The following is a 24,933-nucleotide window of genomic DNA, read 5'->3' as shown; positions in this document are numbered from 1 at the left end:
ATTTATCCTCTTACATCACCACAAGAAGAAAGGTGAGATACTATGAGATATTTTGAGAGAGAGAGAGAGGCCACATCGATGTAATTTTTACTACAATATGTTGTTATAATTGTTCTATTTTGTTATTAGTTATCATTGTTAATCTTTTACTGTGTCTTTTTTTTTTTTTAAGATTTTATTTATTTGTCAGAGAGAGAGGAGAGCGAGTGAGCACAGGCAGACAGAATGGCAGGCAGAGGCAGAGGGAGAAGCAGGCTCCCCGCCAAGCAAGGAGCCCGATGTGGGACTCGATCCCAGGACGCTGGGATCATGACCTGAGCCGAAGGCAGCCGCTTAACCAACTGAGCCATCCAGGCGTCCCTCTTTTACTGTGTCTAATGTAGGAGTTAAACTTTAGTAGAGGTATACATGTATAGGAAAGATCTATATTGATGGAGTTTGGCACTATCTGTGGTTTCAGGCATCCACTGAGATCTTGAAACATATCCCCCACAGCTGAGCAGGCACCTACTGTATTCATTTAAAAAACACTTACTCTGTGTGAGGCCCTGTGTTTAGAGCTGAAGGAGAGACTAAGGAATTGTGACACATGGCACGCCAGGGTCCTCTAGTCTGGTGAGGAGTAATGAATATGCAGGTAAACAAGGTGAGCGGAAGCCTAAAGGGCCAGAATGAGTGACTCAGAAGGTCAGTTCAGAGCTGGTGAACAGTCTGGTTGGAGAGGGTAGGATGCTGGCAAATGCTCTAGAGCAGATGGATGGATATGGGGGCCTTAGCTAGGGCCCATGTTCTGTGCCTTAGGGATGTTCGGGGATGTTCTTGGGAAGGTGAGCAGATGGGTCCTGGTGACTGGAAGGTGTAGTTGGTGGCATTCATTCATTTACTCATTCATTCGGTGGATCTTTATCGAGTGCCTACTACTGCTAGACACTTCTAAACTGGGGACTTAGCAGTGAACAAGACAGAAAACAACCTCTCTCTTATGTAGTTTGCATTCTAAAAGAGGAAGACAAAAAATAACAAGAAGTTATATATAGCAGCAGTGCTCAAATGTTTGGTCTCAGAAACCCCTATGTGTTCGTAAAAATTATTGAAGACCTCAGAGAACTTTTGTCTAGGCAGGTTATAGCTGCTGGTAACGACAGTACTAGAAATTAAAACTGAGAAATGTAAAATATATAGGGAAATTTAAAAATAACAATCGATGCATTATATTTTAGTATGAATAACATTGATTTAGTGAAAATTACTGTTTTTCCCCAGGAACAAAACTTTAGAGGAGAGTAGTATTTTTTCACATTTTTGCAGATCTCTTTATTTTCCAACAAAAGTAGAAGACAGCTGGATTCTCATATCTGCATTTGACCTGTGTTGATATGGTGTTTTGACTGAAGCGCATGAAGGCAATCTGGCCTCACGTGGCTATGTAGTTGAAAAGGGGAGAGTATTTTAATAGCCTTTTAATTGTGGATATTCTTCTTTGATTCTACACCAGAACTCAATACGTCGTAGTTTACTAAAGATCAGTTGCCATGTCAAATCTGAAAAGATATCAGTACTCCATTTAATTAAAATCCACTGGTCCATTTTGAATGTGTCGTGAATGTACCTTTGAACTGAGTTTCTACCCATGCATCATGAATCCATCACTTGGAAAGAATGGGTTCACCAAATTGTGCAGATCTTCCCAATATTAATACATTTCATTATCTGTTCCCAAAATCACATTCATGAATAGCATCACCAATCTTTTTTTTTTTTTAATGTATCCGTTTGTTTATTTGGCTTTCCCAATATTTATATGCAAATATAGGTAATCATTATTTAGCTAAAAGCTAGATTAAATGTTTTAGATTAGCATTAAACATATAGAAGAAGATTTCCATGAGGAAAACAAACTAAAAGTAGAATGACTTGAGTCATATCTTTGAATAATGCCCAGGCTGCAGGGACTATTCTGAACACTTTCTAAGTAGATTAAAAATATGGAATGCTTCACGAATTTGTGTGTCATCCTTGCGCAGGGGCCATGCTAATCTTCTCTGTATCGTTTCAATTTTAGTATATGTGCTGCCAAAGCGAGCACTAGCATCACCAATCTTATCAGACAACTCTTCAAGGGCTGGGAAGTGGCAGTTTGCGAAAATTTTGTTTTTGCTTGAAAGCTTGTATTTTATTTTTGACAGCAAATACCACCAGTTGGATGTTTTCCAGAAAATGTCTGTCAATGACCCAGGTCTCAATGACCATCATTTTATCAGCCAGTCATTCCTTCAAGTAAAAATGTATGCTAGAAAAAAAACAGCTAGTTTACGGGCAACTCAAGCAATCACACAGCTACTTTTCCTTCAGGTAACTCATACTTTGGTAGGCGACAGGAGGCTTTATGCCGAGTTCTCAGACTCTAAAAAAGACGTGCACTCAGGGGTCAAGATTTAATCAAATGAAACATTTATGCAGTTTCCTTAGGGACCTTCTTTGTGAAACTATCATCGTTTTTATTGTGTGTGGCTGTGAGGGACCCAGTGACCAGTCACGAGTTTTGGTGCCACTGACTTGATTCATGCGAAGGTCCCAACAGTTTACTCACTCTCTGCACGAACACCAACATGGCAAAAATGGCCACTATGTCTTAGTATTATTAGGAAAATCGTCTAGATGCGGCTTGGAGACCTTGAGAGGTCTGTGTACCATGTTCTGAGAACTGTTGGTGTGTAGTGTATTTACCACATAGACCAGGGAGAAGTGCAATGGGAAGGGGTAGTAGGGAAGGGGTGTGGGGGTAGTAACAGGAGGATTGCAATTCAAACTGGGTAGTCAAGGCAGGCTTCAATGAGGAGGTGGCATTTAGACAAAGGCTTATGGAACAGAGGGAGTGAAGCCCTGGAGTATCTTGGGGAATAGGAGTCAAGGAAGAAAGAACAGCATGAGCAAAAGCTCTGAGGCAGAAGCACACTTGGCTTATTCGAGGAACAGCAAGGAAGCCAGGGCAGCTGAGGAGTAGGTGGCAAAAGTGTAATGGAAAAGGAGGTCAGAGAGGAGATAAGAGCCGGACTCCATAGGGTCCTCCAGGTCATCATAAGGATTTGAGTTTTTTTGCGTGTGTTTTTTTAAGATCTATTTATTTATTTATTTATTTGAGACAGAAAGAGAAAGATTGAGAGAGAGAGAGAGAGAAAATAAGAGAGAGCAGGAGAAGGTCAGAGGGAGAGAATTCTCGAGCCAACTCCCTGCTGAGTGTGGAGCCAGATGAGAGGTTGGATGCCAGGACCCTAAGATCATGACCTGAGCTGAAACCAAAAGTCTGATGCTTAACTGACTGAGCCACCCAGACTCCCCAAGGACTTGAGCTTTAATTCTGAGTTAGCTGGAACACCATGGAAAGGTTCAAAGTAGAAGAGTGACATGATTTTTTTCCCTAGCCAAAGGGGATAAGGCTGGATGGTAGGGTGTAGTCAGATTCTGTATTTGTAAGGTTTGCATGTGTATCCTTGGATAACGCCTAGCACATAGTGTGCTTAAAAGAGCTATGTTGGGTAGAAGAATGGCTTACATTCCTGTACCTGTCAAGGAACAGGTTGTGTTAGCCAGCTTTTGCTACAGTAACAAACACCACCCCAGTAATTTATTGGCTTAAAACAATAAACATTTATTTCTTGCTTATGTTACTTTATAGCCTATGACTTACATATATTACTTGGCTGAAGCTCTGGGGAAGTGGGGAGGAGAGAACGAATATTTGGGAACAATAATGCAATCTGTAAGGGGCACTTTGAGGATGAGTCAGCTACAGTTGGCTAGCTGAATTAGCACATTTGACTAAGTCTTTTGCTTATGGGGCCCAGCATGGGCCATTTTACAAGAACACCAATGCCAGAATTGAGTCATTGGCTTGTATGCACAAAGAACAACCACACAGTCCTCCTTCCGTGATTCATTCCAAAAGAAGGGCCAAGAAACCATGGCCTTTTCACCCTACGAGCATAGAGCTTATCTTACAGTTGTTCAAACTTGACTAAAACTTTTATATTTGGGGCCCACAAACGGAGCCAGGGCCCATTGGGAGAGGGTCTTGTTCACACTAGGTCCTTGGACCACCAAAATCAGAATTACTCAGAGAAGGAGGCTTAACATTACAGGTTCCTGGACTACCTTAGGAATCCTCGGTGATTCTGTATGCTGGAGAGAGGCACAGCATAATAATATAGTCAGTTAGAAAATGGACAATATCACAAGAGCCTCACCTTGCTTTTGTTCTCTTCATCTGCGGGTACTTACAGTTTGGACTCTGGGTTGGGTTCAGTGTACCAAGTCATCACAGGCTGAGTATTGTTGGAGACGTGGGTGAAGCAACTTCAAAGTTCTAGTTCAAACTACTTTGAAGTCGCATCCATGACCTGGCCGGGTCACAACTCACACTCAATTTTAGACCTTTCTCATCTAGATACAGCTGACTGTGTAATAGTAACAGGAGGCCTCTTACAGCCCACTGAATAATGTCTTTTCCCGACCTGGACCCTTGAACCTTGAACCACGGCCTCAGGGTGTCTCAACCCACCCTGCTTTAGAGAAATGCTTCCTTAAAAATCTCTCAACCACCAGGACCCCACACACGTCAGCTTCCTTTTTGTCGGGTGACTCAGTGGGACCAGAGCTATTGTCTCTATCCTCCTCAGGTGATTAAAGACAGGCTGTGGTCGTACTCCCTCCCAGCTTCGATGGAAGTTTCTTCTTTTCAGGTCTTACCAAGTTCAAGTAGCTTAGGGACACCGCCACGGAAGCCCTGTTTGTGATCTGGAGTGATTTATGACAGCACTAAAACCTCTCACAACAGACAAATTAATACTCAGACGCCTTTTCAGCGCCTCCTTTGAGAAAGAGGTTTTGACCTGGCGCCAAGATGTGGGAGGCAAGATGTTTCTCTGGAATCCCATTGGATGGCAGCCTCTGGGATTATACCCAGCTTGGCCTGCAGTCCAGTGCACTCCAAAATCGTCTCCGCCTTTGACTTGGTTTCTGTATCTTTGTTTCTCAATTTTGGTTTGTGTGAATTCATTGTTCCTCATAAAAAGGAACACCATGGGAGCACGCTCAGTTTCAGGGAGCCGGAAAGAGTTTTGAGCGTTCTGGCCCATCCTGGGTTTGAGCCAGGTTCACTTTTCCTCCTTGGAGGACCCCATCAGTGGTTCCCAAACACTTCTCCTTTGGCAGAAGTGCAATGTTATATTGCTAAAATTCCGGCTGAAGTCTTTGAGGCTTATAATTAGAATCGACGAGCCCCTCTCACTATCCTCCGGTAAAGAGAAAATAAGACTCTGGAGTTCTGGAAGGACTGGAAATGGGCTCAGCAAGGCAAAGACTGAGAAAAAGAATCGCAGTCCACGTGGGAAAGGGCTTACTTTCAAAGATCATGTAAGGTAAAGGCAGGGTTTTTAATCAGTGGGATCTCAACTTCCATATCTTCATGTGGGGTGATGAAGAATATTTTTTTAAAACTTAACCCTTCAAAAAGAAACGAAGAAACAAACCGATTGTAGTCCTAAGATGTTTTCTCCCCCTGCCAAGTGGCATGGTTAGAAATAGGCCTGTTATCTGCAGTTTTGAAAGCGATAGATAAACGCAAGACCTAAAAAGTCAGTTTTGCCAACGTGTTCCCACCTGGAGGTCTTGTGCTCGGAAGCAGTGCTTGTCAAACGGCCACCTACAGACTGAGAAATCCAGATGGCCAAGCTCAACCCAGGATGCCCTAGTTCAGCAAGTCTGAGGTGGGTCCCAGGAATCTGCTGTGTGAATAGATGTCTAGGCGCTCCTGGGCCAGTATGTCTTCTGTTGGGAATGGCAACACCAACAAGGTCAAGATCATTAGTCCCTGAACTTGGCTCTGCTGGTTCACTCTCCTGAACCGTGGCTCCCTTCTTTCATGACTCTGGACTCAGAAACCTCTCTTCTATGCTTCTAATGTAAGGAGGGTGCCCCCAAACTGGAGGCAGGGGGCAAGCCTTTGCAGGCAGAGTTATTTGCTATCCTAATTTAGAGAAGGGCAGTGCTGGGAAACTGAGGTCTTTCAAAAGGGAAATGATTAAGTGAATATGGTAACTGCTCTTAACAGAACACTCTGTAGGCATTACAAGTGAAGCCTGTTCAGTCTGTGGGATTACCAGGGAAGTGCTCATGATAAAACAGAGAACAAGAAACTGATTATAAAAAGCTTAGAACTAGGTTGAGGGGGAAATCTCTGTGCAGAAATAGGAGGGAGAAATATAACAACATGTTAACTGAGGTTGTATTTGGATGGGGGTTCTTATTTTTGAGATTTTATTTATTTATTTGTCAGAGAGAGAGCGAGAGAGCACAAACAGGGGGAGCGGCAGGCAGAGGGAGAAGAAGGCTCCCCACTGAGCAATGAGCCCAATGTGGGACTCAATCCCAGGACCCTGGGATCATGACCTGAGCAAAAGACAGCTGCTTAACCAACTGAGCCAGCCAGATCTCCCTGAACGGGGGTTCTTTGGATTCTTTTGTTTATATGCATTTTAAAATTTTCTTTGTATACCATTTTCTGTAATGATCAATTATTGTTTTTTATTACATCACATGCACACACCTATCTGTACTTATGCACGGATACAGGTATATCTTTATTTTAAAAGCAAAAGAGAGGCACCAGGGTGGCTCAGTCAGTTAAACATCTGACTCTTGGTTTTGGCTCAGGTCCTGATCTCAGGGTCATGAGATCAAGCCCTGTGTTTGGGGTTCTGTGCTGAGCTTGGAGTCTGCTTAAGATTCTCTCTCTCCCTCTCTCCCTCCCCACTACTCACACACTCACATGCGTGTTCTCTCTAGAAAATAAAAATTAAAAAATATTAAAAGATAAAAACAAAAGAATTGCTTGGATTAGATTATGAAACAGGAGCTGGTGGAATAGTGAGGGAGTCAAGGCTAAATTGACCCTTTCACTAAGGAGAGAGCTGGTGTGTTGGAAAGTGGTGTGTGCCTACAGGCCACATATAAGCAATGTTATCCTTAACCAGGAAAGAGATATACGTGTATCCACATCCAGTGAGGAAGCTTGGCCTCCCTGCATAGAGACAGACAGATGCCATTTCTGAACACGAATGTATCTGGTGTGGGATCTTTGAGGTCTAAGTTGCTGCGTTCATTCTAGCTCTCGCAAACACCAGCTAACAAAGATGCTGGGGGTAAACTTCTTCCAGCAGAGCTGCCTCTGCCCTACTCAGAAAGCCACCAAGTCACCCCTGCAGGACCCACATGCTCCAGTCAGGTAAGAGACCCTAAGCTTCCCTGATGAATTAGAATGAGACTTGCCTCTCTCGGATAGGGACAAAAAGGAGTTTTAATGCTAATTCTGGTTGCTTCAAGCTCTGTGTTGGGAAAAACTGTGAGCAAGTCTGGAGAGCAACCCCCACTCCTACCTACCTCCAACAAAACCCCACATCAATGTGCTGCCGTTGCCCATGTTGGTGCCAGCAACGTGATATGCGCCTGAGGGGACTGTTTGCTGAGCTGGTCTGGGTGTCTCAGGACCTTCCGCTGTCCAACTCCCTGTCCTGAGTGACCCAGATGGAAGAGTTCAGACCATGCAGCACTTCTTCCTGACAATACCAGGTTTTCTCTCCAGATTTACCTGGCCCCAGGAACACCTCAGACTGAACTTTCCTGCATCTCATGGTTGGCCATCCTTGCCCTTAACATTATCACTAAGACTGAACTGTCCCCTTTGAACCAAATCACTGTCTGACTCCACTGCCACATCTAGGTCTGCTGGAGAGCCTTTGGCTGGCTTCATTATTCATTCAGAGCAGGGCAGAAGTAAATTAAAACAAAAAATGAAGGCCGCCACATTTTCAAAATATCTGTCCCCTGGCCTTCAGACAAGTGCTCATTGACTCTAATTTAGCACATTGTTCAAAACTTGTGCTATCCAGTACAGTAGCCATTAGCCACACAGAGCTATTTAAGTCTAATTTAATTTAATTACGATGAGATACAACTTGAAATTCACTTCCTTAGCTGAACTAGCTGTTAATTAAGCTGCCTAGTGGTAAATAGCGCACAGAGAAGTTTCCATCATTGCAGAAAGTTCTAAAAGTTTTATTGAGTTACATTATAATTTATCTTATCTATCTATATCATTTCTTTTAAGTTTCTCAAGCCACAGCAGATTAGAAATAGCAAATTAAGGGCAAAGGGAATGATGACAACAAATGACCCAGTATAAAAGGTGGAGATAGAATAATTAGGGAGCAAAACACTCATTCATTTATTCGATCATTAAACAAATGTTTACTGAGCTGCTACATGCCAGGTATAGGTCTAGGTGTCTAGGCGCTTGACCTACTTTATTGAACAAAAGAGACCTAAATCTCTGCCCTCATGGAGGGTACAGAACAAGTAAAACACTCCACTTTGAGGACATTTAATACAGAGACCAACAGCCTTGTTTTCTTCAATATTCTCTGGAGGCGTCATCGGTTAAAAATCCAGTTCAATAATTGATGTTTATCTTGAGTCATGAAGAATAGTTAGTATATGTTAAGAAGGCCCCCAAGTACATACATTTTAAAAAGGTTACTGAAAATGACCAGGGTTACCTTATTTTTGTTTTTTCTTTCTGAGTTGGATAACCATCATTTTATATGTAAAGAGAAAAAGAAAACAAAACAAAACAAAATCCCCTGTCATTTTATAAGCTCCTTTTTACCAACGAGTTTATACTGACCTTTCTTTCTATTCCTTTTTGAGTTGATATAATTTGCTTTCTAGTTCTACCTCTTAATACTATATGACTCTGGATAAGTCATTTGAATTTTTCTACACCTCAGTCAAAAGGTAAATAAGAAAGAGAACTAACACAATTGTAACTGTGCGGGGCATAAATCTCATCAACAAAGTGCCTGAGAATTAGGACAAAAGTTTTGAGAGACTTTCTCGAGCAAGCAAGAAGCAGGTGGGATTTGATGATTTCCTATGATCTCTCTTTTCCCCCACTCTCCTTCCTGTCCCCCACCTAAAACCCATAGTGAATTCTCTTCTTACTCTTTATAACTGGTGAAAAAAATCAGAAGCCATGCAGTAACAAGCTTAAATATTTCCTTAGAGAAATAATTCAATTCTAGTAATAAAAAAATTATGTCAAAACAGGTGAGGAAGAAATTAAGGTCTTTGTAGAACACTCCAGGCCTTGGAATACATAATTCTTCCAGGTGAGGGAAGGAATTCTATGAAGGGAAGGGGAGACATATTTCTAAACTGCTTTTAAAAAGTATAGGTCAGAATCAGGGCAGAAACCTCTAATTTAAAAATGATGTCAAAGACAGTCCAAGATCGCTGATGGATGGGAAACAAGGTGATGTAGTAGAGGGGTGGAAACAGAGCATTTGGAGCCAGACAAATCTCAAATTCCAGCTCCAACACTTATTAGTTGTGACATCCTGTCTAAGTAACTTAACCCATCTGTGTCTTAGTTTATTGGTTTGGAAAATAAAAAGAAGGATAGTGATAGTGTCTAACACGTGGGGCTATTACAAGTGTTCAGTGCAATAATTTGTGGGAAGCACCTGGCACAGAGTAGGTACTTGTATTAGTTAAGGTAACGCTAGCTGTTGCAACACTTAAATATCAAACGCACTAACACTTAAATATCAAACCGACTAAAATTTATTTCTTGCCCATGTACTAGACTACATAGAGAAAACAGGAGGTTCTCCTCCATATGGTGACTTAGGGATCCAGGCTTCCATATTCCCTCATCTAAATGGGGAAAGCAGAAGGCTTTCCTCCATGTGGTCATTCAGGGATTCAGGCTCCCATCCTGTGACTCTCTGACACCCTGGAACCTCAAAGTCTTCTGCTTCCAGGTGGCAAAGGAGAAAGTGAGAGTGGAGGAGCCCTGTGTCTTAAAAGCCCTGGCCTCAGAGGTGAGACTCATCCACTTTCATTCCCATTGCTTTGATGACAACTGGTCATGTGGCCTCACCTGGGTAGAAGGAGAGCTGGAAATGTAGTTCCAGCTTAGCAGTACCCTCTTACCAGTAAGACCATACTCTGAAAAGGGAGCCAAAATGTTCTGACCAACAGCTAGCCATTTTCCCACCATGCCCAATAATTGGTAGGAACACATAGTCAAATGAGCAGTGGTTTTGTTAGATGAGAAAACTTGACATGCTGTAGAATTCTGAAGGATAAGAGAAAACATTCAAAACCCAGATGATAAAATTAGATGATGAGTAAACTAGTTTAAACGTTCGATATTTGGGGTCATGTTTTATTTGGTCATGTTTGAAACTGAAGACCAATGTTTCTATTAATTTGACAAACAAATATTTATTATACTGATCATATGCAAGACACTGGACTAGGCACTGGGTATGGGCTGGACAGGGGGTACAAAATTGAGTAAGACCTGGGAAGATATGCACATCCTCAAGGAACCACAAAGACAGAGGCAGTGTGCACAGTGATCTGAGAGGTGCAAAGTGCTATGGGATTTTGAGAAAGGGTGGGATGGTTTCTGTCCAACATGATTCAGCTGCATGAGAGCATTTCAGACACTCAGAATGGCAGTCCATCCTTATCTAATTGGCCCTTGACACCATAGCTACTTGCTCCACAGAAACTCCCAGCTTTGCTCTCAGATATCCCATCTGCTCCATTCCTGATCTCCGTAGCTCAGAGGCCTTTTAGCTCTGAGTCCTTGGTTTATTCCTTTTCCCTGGAAAGGTCTGGGTTTCCAGACTTGGGTACCTGCACGGTCTTCTTATGGCAGCTCTTGTGAGCTCTGTTCTGGTGGACTGTACCTTCCAGCTATGGCCTGGGGTTTCAGACACCAACCGACCTCCTTGGCCTCTTTTCTATCTTGGGGTTGGGAGAATGGACCACCTCACAGATAAAACTGCATTTGACTTAGGGCTTGAAAGACACATGGAACTTTGTTAAACAGTGACAAGGCTTTCATGTCTATAATGCTTGATTCAACAAAAAGGTCCTTTATTAACACTGACTCAATTTAACTACAATCTTTTTGGTTCCATTTTGTTTTTGGAAGGCTGGTATGTATCAGGCATTGTGTTGATTGGCAAGGACACTGAAATTAATAAGATATAGCAACTCCTATGATGTAGGTTGGGCAGTTAGTATCGCCCATTTTATGAATATAGAAGACCGAGGCTTAAAGTAGTCATGTGACTTTCCTATGGTTAATCAGCCATTAAGTAGAACAGACAGGATTCCTATCTGATTCTCCTTATCCCTAGCCTAGTGCTCTTTACTATGCTGGCAAATACCACAGGAGTTCAAATGAGTGAACTAAATTTTGTCAAATTGAACTCCATTCAATAAGATGTAATACCTTGTAAGACTATTGACAATGTAATAGTGTATTCTTAAAGAGTAGATCGTAAAACCTTCAGCAGTCAAAGAAGTAATCGCTCCATCACTATTTGCTGCAGAAATGAAGGACCGCATTAAGGAATTAATGGGTACACAGAGCGCTGATAATTCTTCTAATCTGATTGTGCAGACACGTCCAAATCTTGTCTATTTGGAAACAAGTCCTGACTCTGATAGTCTAGCCTGCAAGCATAGAGGACAAACAGTTCTTAACCTTTGCTTTTTTTTTTCTTCAAGTTTTTAAAAGTATTTTTTAAAGTAGAATTGACGTATAGTATTGTTTTAGTTTGAGGTACACAACATAATTGACATTTGTATGTGCTGTAAGATGGCCACCACAGTAAGTCTAGTGATATCCCTCTCCCTACAATGTTACGAAATTTTTTCTTGTGATGAGAACTTTTTTTTTCTTTAAGTACAGATAGACTCCACACCCAGGGTGGAGCCCAACACAGGGTTTGAACTCACAGCTCTAAGATCAAGACCTGAGTTAAGATCAAGGGTGAGACTCTTAACCAACTGAGCCACCCAGGTGCCCCTTTTGCAATGTGAACTTTAAGATTTACTTCTTAGCAACTGTCAAATATGCAATACCATATTAGTGACTACAGTCACCGCACTGTACATTACATCCCCAGGACTTATTTATTTTATCCCTGGGAGTACCTCCTGACCCCCTTCACCTGTCTCACCTACCCCCTCCTCTCCTTCCTTTTGGCAACTACCACACATCCATGAAATCACACTGTATTCATCTTTGCCCTTGGCTTTTGTGATCCTGTCTTTGTCGGGTGGCAGGATGGGAAACACCTGGTGACAGCGTGCTTTGCTCAGGTTAGCTGAACCTGACAGTTACCTCGGTACTGCTATCTTCCCTTCCTTTTTAGAGTCTTGGGCAGGGTGGCAGGAGAAAAGGGCCTCTTTGAGACACGGAGGCAGAAGTTGTCACTGGTGAGTGAAGAGGGATTTAAGAAGAGGGGGGATTTGGAAGCAGAGTGGTTTGATTGAGCCGGAGAAATTGGTCATCCTGAATACCAAGGGACAATTTTGGAAATGACAGAGCCATGATGCGAGTGGATGGGACCAAAAAGCAGATCCCAGGCAGGTGGTGGGGCATGGGGCATGTTCTGGGTCCTCATTGTGAATAATGACAAGGCCATTAGACGTAAGCACGGGACAACTGTGCTGGGTGGTCATGGAATGGGAGGAAAGTATTCAGAGAAATGGCACCTGAAATGAAAATGGCCGAGTTCACTGCTATCCCAGGGCCCAGAACCTGTCCCGTGTACCTGGTTTTAAGAAGCTCAGTGTTCCCCCTTGGGACCAAGTTGCATCCCATCCACCCTCGGAGGCCCTGACCGCCAGGTATGAAAGGATCACTCTCGGTTCTAGTCATGAGCACTATTTTAAAATACTGTTTTCTTAAATGCCCCGTATTTTGAAAGGTAACAGAATCTATATTTGAGACTAGAAAAATAAATGAACCAGAGAAGAAGCAAACCCAGCCATTGCAGGAAGGCTTTCTAACGGAGCTCCGATGGGGGGGCCTTTCTTGCTCACCTCGGGCCTCCATCTTGAGCACATGGCAGCCTCAGCTACCACACCCGACAAGGGAAAGACTGAAGAGAAACCCCTGATGTGTAAAGAAACCCACTTTGGGTTCGACTAAAGAAGTGGGAAATGGAACCAGGACACCTGTTTTACATCAGGCTTTGGGGACAGGGTGTGAACGCAGAATGTCCAGGGGCCCGAGTTGCCTGGTTCTCTTCTCTACCACCCGACCAGAGGGCCGTGGGGATAGCCTGGGCAGAAACAGGTGGCAAGGGAGGGGTTTGGCTGGTGGGCGCCGCCCTCGGGATTAACGCAAGGGGGGTAGAAGAACAGGTGCTTGGAGCACAGCTATCCGCTGAGCTCCTCCTGGCGCCGGGTGGGGAGTCGCGGCAGGAACAACGTAGGCAGAAACCCCACGCTCAGGGCGTTTCCATTCGGACGCGATGAGGTAGACAAACACATAGATAAATAAGAGTGGGAGTATGTTAGAGTTGTAAAGTGATAGTGAAAAATGTAGCAAGAAAGGGGCCAAGGGGTTGTGGGGCAGTGGTCAGGGAAAGGGGCATCTGAAGCAGAGGCTAGAATGAGAGGACGGCTGCTTGGGGAGGAGGGATCCACAGGGAGGGCACAGCAGGTGCACTGGCCAGGGAGGCTGCATGCCAGGTCGTTTCTAGGAGCTTCGGGGAAGCTGAAGCTGGGGATGAGGTCGGAGAGGAGCCAATCCTCTGGGCCTTACAGGCTCTGCCTAGAATACAGGCTTTGACTACAAGGGAGATGAGGCCTCTGGAGGGGAATGGAGCAAGGACAGGAACTGATTTCAGTTGAACAGGATCACGGTGTGTGGACCTAGGTTGTCCCAAGTGAACACATTGGTGAGAACATAGCACTTAAAAAAAATGTTCTCTGTAGCTACTCTGAAGCCGATTAGAAGGTGGTAGAGAGAGGGGGCCGCCGAGTGGTAAAAGGTTTCCTGTAAAGTGTGCTGCACATCCCTCCATGAGCTCCTTGAGATAAAACTTGGGGCCATCAGAGTAAACACGACTGGGAAGTCCTAGGCCTTGGGCCTGAAACTAGAACAGCAAGTTGCTGATTTTTTGATTAATTGTCTCCTGGGTAGAACAAGCTTGTATTGAACGTGTTCCATCTGTGAGGTTCTAAAGCAGATGCTGGGGGACAGTAGTGAGCAAGATGGATGGGTGCCTGCCTCATGGTGTTGCTTATTCCAAATCTCCTCCTCTGCAGGGGTGTGTGCAATGACATTCAGCACACAGTAATGCCAATAATTATCCCATTTTCATAGTGATGAGTGAAATGAAAGTTAAGGGCAGAGGGCCCAACCTGGTCATCCCAAGAGGCTTCTCTGAGGAAAGGATATTTAAGCTGGAACAGGAAGTGGGGAGCATCTGGGTGACTCAGTTGGGTAAGCTGACACAGGAAAAAGAGAAAGAAGGTGGTTTGGTGGAGGGCATGGTGGGCTCAGGCTCTCAGGGAAAGGGGACAACACATGCAAAGGCCCCGTGGCAGGAAGAAGAAAGTGAGAGCATAAGAAGAGCATAAGCAGGATGAGCCTGTAGATAGGTATGCAGGGTGCATCAGGTGGGTCCTCTGGTGTGTGGGGATCGAGGCCTTTATTCTGAGTGCCATGAGCAGGGCTGAGGGGCTTGTGACAAGAGAGTGACCTCATCAGACTTGCATTCGCTCACTCTGGCTGAATGTGGAGAATGGCCCAGAGGTGGGCCAGAGTGAGCTCGTGACCTGTTGGAAGGCCCCTCCGGCGTCCTACTGGTCAAGCTGATATACGTGGAAATTGTGGTGGAACAGGAGGATGCCTCCAATTATCACCCCACTCATCAGTCTGAAAGCCCTCCTGGTTAGCATTCCCTGTCTGGCTTTTAGTCCTGTTAAGCTGTCCCTTTCTGTCCGTCCCCATCTGAACTCAGCTGTTAGCCCTCAAAATAAAGATCATGGGCATTGGGCTCAGCCTGATTTGGGATCCCAATTCTGTTCCTTCTTGTCTCTGTGGCTTGGACGATTCTCCCTGACCACAATGCCTGATCTCCTAAAATGGGCAAAATTACACTTGAGAGGATTACATGAAATAACCGTGATGAAGTGTCTGTCTCCATGCCCGGGTAGGTAGGCAACTCCACAAATGCGAGTTTCAGACTCTCCAAATGAATCATCTTCTAATGAGAACAAGTCTCTTGAAATTAGGTTTATATTCCACAAAAGCACCGAGGGAGAGTGACCGTGATGGCGTGAGATATGGCAGGCCATGACATTTACCCTGGGCCTTCACAGCCCACTGGGGCTCTGAACAGTTTTAAATTAAATTAAAATTTAAAAATGTGAACAGTTATCAAGGGATCTGAGTGAAGTGTGCCGGGCAAATGGGAGAGACAACCACTGAAAGCTTGAAGTAGTTTTCCTTTCTTGCATCAACTCATTTCAAGGATTCATGAATACACATTTAAAAAGGAACAAATAGGGGCTCCTGGGTGGCTCAGTCGTTAAGCATCTGCCTTTGGTTCAGGTCATGATCCCAGAGTCCCAGGATGGAGCCCCGCATCGGGCTCCCTGCTCAGCGGGAGGCCTGCTTCTCCCTCTCCCACTCCCCCTGCTTGTGTTCCCTGTCTCTCTGTCTCTGTCAAATAAATAAATAAAAATCTTAAAAAAAAAAAAGGAATAAATATCATCCAAATCTTAATTAGAGAAATGGTTGCTAAGTATGGGAAGACTGGACCCTGTATTTCAACTTGTATGGACTATTTGCATATATGTATTTATCCTTCACTCACTTATTCAACAGATAATAATTACCTCTTACGTTGCTGCCACAATACCAGGGGGTATCTATCAGGGACAAGACTGGCCGCCAGGTCTCTTCCCTTCCCCAGGAGACTAAGATTTTCTCGCTTGATTCCATAGAAGCCAAAGGGCAAAATTCTGGTTTTCAGTTTCACCAAGGGTTTTAATTGTCCCTTTAAAGTGTCAAGATTTAATTGTCTGTATCATTAGCTCTTAAATTACATTATCGTGAAAGTTTCTACTCAAGCTCCTACCATTTAAACTTTCATATGTCAAAGCCTTCAAAAAAAAAAGAAGATGAACCCCAAGTAATTCATCTCATGAAGTTACAGAAGATGAATACGTGCCTCAGAGACCATTAAAAAACAAGCAGAACATAGACACGTGGAGAATGTCAAAATGTGTCATATACTTCCCAGTCCGCGGAAACCCATAATCTATGTAAATCCCTGGCTTTTGGTGTTGAGCTAAGAAACAGGATAGGGGCAGTGTGTGTCCCACCATCCCCATCATACCGGGCCCCCTGTGCCAAGCATTCTATCCCACCCCCCCCACAAATGTGCCATTGTCGGAGTCATGATAATACAGTAAACTCGCCAAGCAAATTGTGAAATGTGAGTCATGGTTCTGTTTGCTCTGCAGTTGTGAAAATTGCAAAATTTTTATCAAGATAGAAACTGAAAACCCTGAGTGTTGCCTCCTGGGGAGCCCTGATGCTCTCACATCAGACTGATCTTCTCACCCACCCCCCACAGCTCGAGTCACGCTATGCTTCTGCCAGGGAATTACCTGCTGTTGAGCTCCTCGGCACCCACAAAATTGTCTGCCTGGAGGCCCTTCTAAAGGGGTGGCCCAGGCACTCTGCTGTTAGCCTGGTCTCCAGCTGGCCAGCTAGGCAGGGAGCTTGTTGTCCGGAAGGTCCATTCTCTCCCATCACCCTCTCATCCTACGCTTCAGACTCTGGGGTCTACCCTCCTTCCCCCTACCTCTGCCCCCCCACCCCCAGCCTCTGTGTCCTGCAGCTGGACTCTCTCCTGTCACTGCTTACCTATTCTATGGCCCATTCGTTTTTTTATAATTTTTTATTTTTTCAGCGTAACAGTATTCATTATTTTTGCACCACACCCAGTGCTCCATGCAATCCGTGCCCTCCCCAATACCCACCACCTGGATCCCCCAACCTCCCACCCCCCGCCCCTTCAAAACCCTCAGATTGTTTTTCCTATGGCCCATTCTTATAAAGAATTTGGCTTTTGAAAAGTGATTCCTACTAATGCACTAATCTGTTACTCCTTCCAGGAAGGAACTGTTTGTTTAAGTGACCCTTGGTAGGTAATGTTTCCATCCAGGGGCTTTAGAACTGGGTTTCATGGGGTTCTAAGCTTTCAAGAATGTGCCCAAGGGTTGCTCTATGGAGGCTGGAACCCCTTGCCCTCTCCCCAGGCTCTAGCCAGGGCCGTGCTGTTTTGATAGGCCTTCCACATTAGGGCCACACTGTGGGGTCAGGAAGAGGGTGGGGTCTAGAACCCGCTTTACCACCTGCCAACTGTGTGATGGTGGGCTGGCCATTAAATCTCTCTGGGCCTTAGTTTTGTCATCCGTGAAATATTAGTAGTAACTACATTGTATGAGTTAAAACATCTAGCACATAGTAAACTCTATTTAAGAATTTGCTGTTGTGATATGTACAGGGTGGGGTACTCTGCAAGCTTTCACTTGAGAGAAATTTTCCATTGCTTAAAAAAAAAAGGCAAAACAAATAAACAAAACCCCAAACTCCTACGACCTTCACTTAAAAATAAGTTACTTACTCGAATTCTGCCACCAAGGGCAGGTTTCTTGGTGCCCCTCAAATCCTACCTAAGTGTAGGTCTGAGTTGGCTTCGGTCTGCACAGAGACTAGATCAACCAGCTCCCAACCAGCACTTACCTTTGTAGTTGCTGACTTAGGGACAGAGGTTAAGTGAAATGTTTGAGGCATTCCATTCCTCCTATTATTCTTTGGGGTCTTTTTTTTTTTTTTAATAGTTGTTATTATTTAGCTAATAATATTAGGCTCTTTTCATGAGCAAGAGGCCGTTGGCTCACAATGTGATAAGGGCCACATGAAGACACGTTTCCTGATTTTCTAGGAGAGGGGTCAGAGGCTATTAGAACTTGAGCTTAAAAAAAAAAAAAAAAAAAAAAAAAAGAACTTGAACTTTAGAGCCTGACAGGCGGTCTTCATTTCAATGTCTGAGGGTCAGGGAGATAAGCCTTCTAGGATACCTGCAGGTCTTTTCTGATTCCAGAATAAGCATCTAAATGCTCTTTTGAATTTGGTCCTGATTGAGCTACAATTCTGTGCCTTGTGAATCTGGGTGCAACCCAGAGAGTTGTGGATGTGGGTGGAACAGTGCAGGTTTTGGAATTAGGATCCCCCGCCTCCTCACAGGCTCCCACCTCAGAGCCTGTGCATTTGATCCCTCTGACCTTTGTTGGCCTCCAATGCTCCTACTTGAGCCTGCTTCCTCCTCCATATCCCCAGGATTCCAGGGCCCCACACGACACTGATTCTCTTACCTTAGGACCGTGACCTCCTGGTTCTGGGCAACATTGCTCATCACGACTAGTCTGGGGCTTCTCTTCCTCCCATGGGCTCCACAGTGCCCCATGATTGCCCTGCGTGTCACCTATCACCATTCACTATTGGTCTCCCCTGCATCTTTGTGAGGTCTTTAAAGGCTGGGTTGGCGTCCAGTTCTTTCTCAGTTTTCCCGGGTCTGACATATGGTAGGTACTTCATAAAAGTTTGGTGAAATGACTGAATAAACCAGCCCACTTTTCAATTAGGGGTGGCAACATGTTATTGGTCACTTGGGGCATGTCATAGCGAATTTCTAAGCAGGCTTGAGGTCTTCAAACTTGGCAACAGCACTCTTCCTTCCTTCCTTTTTTATTTTTTTATTTGTGTGGTCACGGGGTTCTTCTTGCATGATAATATTACTCTCACTCGTAGGAGCAGCAGGGCTGGGGTGAGAGCCCACAGGAGTCAGGCTGCCACTGAGTTACCACCCAGAGCACGGCTGAGGAGGGGGATGGGAACCGAAGCACACGCTGGCAAACACCTTCATGGCGCTCCCCCCCACCGCCCCCGCCCCCAATGCAGGGCTGCTGGCGCAGTGCTCCACACAGACCCCAAACTCCAGCACGATGCTGGAAGCAGGGTCCAGAGTATCCCAGAGCCTAACACATAGGGTCATGTTAGGGAGGGCTAAAATCAGGACGGATCCAACCTCTGCTTCTGATTTCCAGTCACCAGGTGGGGGTGGAGCTCGTTCACAGTGCTTTATTGCCCTTGGATCTGAGAAATACTTGTTTTTCGGTTGATTAATATTCTCCCATTTATATGAACCATGTGGCTTCGCTCGTGGAACTCCAAACACACAAAGGCTATGGCGAAGAAGGGGAGTAAGTATCAAAATTGGGGTCAAACTTAAGTCACACAGGTATCAGAATAAAGAAGTTCCCATAACTTACAGGAAGAGAGGATTTTCTCATACATCTCTATCTCTAAACTCAGAAGGTGGTTGTGGTATTATTTTATTCGTAAAGTGAGGAATAGGAGCTAACATCTGGGGTGTGCTAACTATATGCCAGACGTGGTGTTTTTATACCGATTATCTCATTGATTCCTTGCAATAATAAGCCTATGAAAGTAGGTACCACTGTATTCTACAGATGGGAAAATCATGAAGATTCAACAGGTCTAGGTGACTTGTCCAAGGCGATCCAAGTGGAAGGCGGTAGGGTTGGGATCTAAACCGACATCTGGCCCCAAAGCCTGGACATTTCTTTCCCTTATATACACAGGCTCTCCTAATGAACACGGGGCATTTATTCCTGTACATGCTGTGGCTACGCTCCCCAAACAGTTCAGAGCTTCAGAAAATATTTTGAGAATTCTCGCTCAGCCAGCCCCACAAATACACCTTATTTTGCTTGAGGACTTCCCTGTTTCTTGCTCCCTTGTCTGCTCAGCATGGATACCGAAGTTGGGGAATGAAATGTCCCTCCGACTATGACTTAGGTTCTCTTTTGATTTTTTTTTTTTTTTTTTTTTTGAGAGAGCAGCTGAGCTGGCTTCATTTAGCAGGACAGGTGCCTCTGCTTTAAACAGAAAGTGTCCTGACCGGAGGTCACTGTCTTCAGCACCCCTCCCCCAACTCCTCAGAGCTGACAAATGCTGAGGAGGCTGGATCCAGGCGCCATCTTGAACCTTAAGCCTGAAACGGGACATTTAGAGGGAAAAGAGTCCTTCCGTGGAAATGTGACTGTGAAGTTGCAAAGGATGCATGCCCCCCACCCCCCTCCTTGGGCGCTCACAGCCAGAGACCTTCTTGACATCTTTTACTCACATCTTTACCTCTGAAGAACTGAATGGAGAAATCACAGGAGTTGGAAATCCCACTGAACCCTTTGCTCTCAGTTATTGCTCTGAGGGTGGGCGAGTCTCTTTCTCAGAAGATGGTGAGAGATTGTGGACCATGGGGGCCGATCAGCCCTCATCTGGGGAGAAAGATTTGAATCCAGTCGTCAAAGAGGGAAGGACAATAAGGCAGTTAGGACAGAGGGAATGGGGATTGGATTTTTATTCCCTTAGAAGCATTCTATATCGAAAGAGGCCCACTGCCAGGGTCTCAGGCAGCCGTGCTGGTGAGGAAAGTCTATTCTGAGGAAGGACGGGGAGGGCACAGGAGGGGAAAACTCACCTGGGACATTAGTGAATTTTGAGCTTTTAAACACTTGTCAATCCTGCCAGGTTCCAGCTTTGGACAGCTGCTAAATAAGGCACCTGAGGAAATAGTTTCAATTTTGCAATTTGGAAATGGGAAGGGAAAATTCATCAGGGCTAAAGGCACAGGAAGAACTCAAGGGGCTTTCCCGGGTCTGTGCAAAGGTTCTAGCTGTGACTCGTCAGGTCCCAGGGTTCGGGGAGGACATTTGGGGTCCTGCAAGGATGAAAGACACATTTCCTACCCTCTGAGTTTGGGCACTCACAATGACAAGCTTCAGGCAGTCTGTGAAGAAGCGGTCTCTATGCAATATCCCCCTCTACTGGACTTTTAGGTAGCAAACACCTCCCTGAAAGCCTTCAGCTGCCTTTGAATCTCCTCAGAAGGGTTTCTCTGTGTGAAGACACATTTTGGTGTTGGTCAAGCTGACTTCTCCCACATTCTCCTGCTGCTCCCTGGGTTAGGATGAAACATTCTCTGAATGTATACACACCCAAGAAATGTAAGCCACATATGGAGAGAGACGAACGCAATGATGTAGATGAGAGCAGGCTGGCCAGCATTAGGAGACTGGGCTGTTCCCTAGCAGTGTAACGAGGGGGAGCCACTTGCTGAACGCACCCAGCTGGTAAAAGGCAACACTGGGTCTGAAACTGCCCTCTCCTGACCCGTCCCCCTCTTCTGTGCTCTTCCTCCTGCAACAGAGTGACTTTTAAACACTCAGTGTGGCTGAGTCCTGAGAGGCCGCCTTTGGTCATGGAAGCCATAGGGCCAGTCCAGGGAGAAGGTGTTCCTTTAGTCTGTTTCTCTCTTAGGGTCCCCAGGTCTTTGATGGTGACCCGTAGACATAATTCCAGGCAGAGTTTGGGTGACATGCAAAGCACCTCCATGCTCTCCCCAGTCGCAGGCCCAGACTCTTTCCTCTATTTCCTTTTACCACTACTTCTAGAGTGGTACTGCCCAGAACTTTCTACAAGGATGGAAATGGTTTGTATCTATGCTGTCCATATGGCAGCCACTAACAGCATATGACTTATGACTACTTAGCATTTGAGATGTGCTAGAGAGACTGAGACACTGGATTATATATTTTATTTAATGTTAATTAATTTAAAATTAAATATCCACATGTATCTTGCCCAACTGACAGCACCGTTCTAGAAGGACCTGTTGACATACATTCATCACTTGGCCAACAACTATGGTTTCCTTATTATGAGGCGTCACCCGGTAATGTGCAGAGCTGGGTGGAGAGGATGTGGCAGAGCGGCCTGTACAAACAGCACTGGAAGCAAAACATCGGGGTTATAATTTGTAGTCTTGCGTCTGCCCCAGAGAAACCACGTGGGTTTTGGGGAAACCTAACTCCTGGGACACTGTTTCCTCACCTATAAAATGGGGAGGCTGGTCGTTTCTGGGCTCTTTGCCACTAAAGAGAACTCTCATTATTTTTCCCCTGTGGACTCGTTTAGGGGAAAAAAAAAGTTTAACTCAGTTGGTTAAGCGTCTGCATTCAGCTCAGGTCATACTCCCAGGGTCCTGGGATCGAGTCCTGCATTGGGCTCCCTACTCAGTGAGGAGTCTGCTTCTTCCTCTCCCTCCACTGCTACCACTGCTTGTGCTCTCTCTCTCTTTCAAATAAATAAAAATTTTTTAAAAAGAAAAGTTTGTCTATTTTACAAACAGCAGTCATTTAGCAATAATTGCTGACATTTTAAAATTGCAAACTCCTCCCGGAACATTTTTTTTTTTTTAAGATTTTATTTATTTATTCGACAGAGAGATAGAGATCACAAGTAGGCCGAGAGGCAGGCAGAGAGAGGGGGAAGCAAACTCCCCGTTGTGCAGAGAGCCTGATGCGGGGTTCTGTCCCAGGACCCTGAGATCATGAGACCTAAGCCAAACGCAGAGGCTTAAGCCACTGAGCCACCCAGGTGCCCCTCCTCTCAGAACTTTCAACAGCATCAGCTAACTGGAGCGAGCACAATGAATTGATAGCATTCCATCCCAGAGATACTGAGACATAATTAGCCTGCTCGGTCTCATATGAGGCACATGCATGCTTTATGAACGGCTTTTAAAAATACTGAGAATATCTCTAGTGCCCCCATTATTGTCTGCTGGGACATTTTGGAGCTCAAGGACCCAAGTTAGAATCTGGATGAGATAGAGCTCTAAGTTGTGTCTGCGTCTCCTCGACAGAAGGTCAGATGGGCAAGCTGATGGGGCACTCCTGGGGGGATCTGGGTCTTGCTGGCAGGGGTGGGGAGGGGAGGTGCTGAAATGCCGATGGGACAACCAGGAAGGAGCTTTTGCCTGCTTCACCCTCTCACCGAGGGCACTGCTCGGGCCCTCTGGGAGATGCTGGGGCTATCTATCCAGAGCTGCCACCAGCAACAAGTCAGACTGCCCCCCTTCCCTCCAGGCACCACCACCAACAGCAGGGGACAGAGCATGAGGCAAAGGGCCATTTGCCTCTTAGCATGAGGCCCTCTAAGGCTCCTGGAAGTGCTACAGAGAGGGTGGTGGGAGGGAACCAGGAGCAGTGAGGCAGAACTGGAGACAAACTTTCCTAGGAAGCTGTAATGAAGCCCCTTCCCCACTTGAGGGTCTAGGAGAGTGGAATGGTCTTTCTGAAGAACTCCCTCTCAGGTTGAGCTATCGTCTGAGCAGCACCTCTGTGGGCTCTGGCCTCGGCCACCTCCCTTAGATTCCCACAATGCTTCTTTATCAGGGAGGAGACTGCAGTCCGCCCAGCACGCTAGGAGGCCAAGGGCCCAGCTCAAGGTCATTCAGCGCTTAGATGGCAGCTCTGGAATTCACACCCAGGACAGCCAAGGATCTGAACCCAGGTACTAGGATGGTGCCCTCTAATGAAAGGACACAACCTGTGACACAACCTGATCGTTCGTACTCCTGGTACCTAGGACTGTTTGGGCAGGGAACTCCTTTAGCTGAAAGTGCTCCTCCTTGGTTCACCCGCCATCTGTCCTTTTCTTATCACTGCCGGTTTGTATATCTAAGTTTCTGTTTCTTCAGAAAGCTTCCTCATGCAGTCTAATTTTATTCTCCCAAGAATCCTGGCAAGTGGATGGAGCTGACCTCTTTGTTCCCATTTTAAAGGTGCATTAACTGAGGCCAGCGCATTACATGGCTTGCCATTGATTTCAGGGTGGGGTTGGCTAAATAAAAGGGAACTTTCTTGGCTGGTACATTTGCCCTCTTGAGCTTCTCTGGGGCCAAATTATCCATCCTACAAGGTCAATATCCTTCTGGAACTTTCTTGTGGGTGTCAGTGGTCAAGAAAAGGTTTACTCACTTCAGATGTGATAAAGAGCCACCCAGGCGAGCCTCTGCTTGTGTCTGATTGGGTCCCAGGGAGAGAGCAAGCCCAGCCTGAGGGGACAGCCAACAAAGCTCAGGACTGTGGTTGCCCCCATCCTGGACGCCTTCCCAGGAACACCCTTGTCCCTCAGATTCTGCACTGCTGTCACTTTGGGTCTTCCTTTGGCATTCTAAAACCCAGCCCCAAGGATGGCCCTTCTGCTCTACTGTCCTCCAAGCCCTTGGATGCCACCATCCCTTCTCCTCCTGCCAACAGGGAAGGTGTGTCCCCCTCCTGCTTCACCTTGACTTTCGAGGACCCTGATCCCTTTACTCCCTATTCCCTGGACAGCTGAAGAGTCACACCACAGTCGTGGTGACCCATCCCTCTGGTTAGAGGAGGAACACACTCAGACCTTCCTCTGCTTTGTCTCTCCAGGCCCAAAGCTGCCCGGCTCACCTGTGCTCAGGGTTCCCAGGTGCGGGGGTGGGACAAGGCTGTGGCGTCTTGTTCGGAAATAAAGCAGCTGTTTGCTTCAAAAAAAAAAAAATTCTATAATTTTTCTAAATTCTAAAATTCTGAAATTCAATCTCAGCCTTTTCTCTAGTGCTGAGAGAGATTCCAAAATCTTTCAGTGGTCCCCCAGATGTTGGGGAAACAAGATTTTCTCTCACAGTTTGTGTGTGTCTGTGCATGGTGTCTACATTAATCCATTTTTTGAAGGACCTCAGAGGGCTACTTTCTCTCAAGGTTAGGTACAAGCTTCAATACAGTACATCAGTCCAACCAGCTAATAAGCATGAAGGTGCTTTTGAAAATCCCAGCACCCCGGGTTTATGTGGGAATTTCAATTACCACAGCATATTCTGTCTGCTTGGGCTGGAAGCCTGACTGAATGTGGTCCAGGGGTCTGCTTGTTGTGTACACGCTCATTTATTAAGAAAAAATTTTTAAAGATTTTATTAGAGAGAGAGAGAGAAAGAGAGCATGAGCTGGGCTGGGGGCAATGTCGGAGGGAGAGGGAGAAAGAGATATGCCTCTGAGCAGGGAGCCCAATGCGGGGCT

At 45.4% G+C, this 24,933-nt stretch overlaps 1 long non-coding RNA gene and 1 other non-coding gene across 2 annotated transcripts; one reads left to right on the top strand and one right to left on the bottom strand.

Annotated features, from left to right (window-relative positions):
• The first annotated feature begins 828 nt into the window (after positions 1–828).
• On the top strand, positions 829–24,403 carry LOC125102772 (uncharacterized). Its single transcript, XR_007128188.1, has 3 exons — positions 829–839; positions 16,775–16,779; positions 23,879–24,403. It is a non-coding gene; the product is annotated as an uncharacterized LOC125102772 (long non-coding RNA).
• LOC125103359 (U6 spliceosomal RNA) lies at positions 1,980–2,086 on the bottom strand. The gene has a single exon (XR_007128365.1). It is a non-coding gene; the product is annotated as a U6 spliceosomal RNA (small nuclear RNA).
• Positions 24,404–24,933: the final 530 nt, after the last annotated feature.

Source organism: Lutra lutra, chromosome 6 (genome assembly GCF_902655055.1).
Source record: "Lutra lutra chromosome 6, mLutLut1.2, whole genome shotgun sequence".
Classification (NCBI taxonomy): domain Eukaryota; kingdom Metazoa; phylum Chordata; class Mammalia; order Carnivora; family Mustelidae; genus Lutra; species Lutra lutra.
This window is presented reverse-complemented; position numbering and strand designations above follow the sequence as displayed.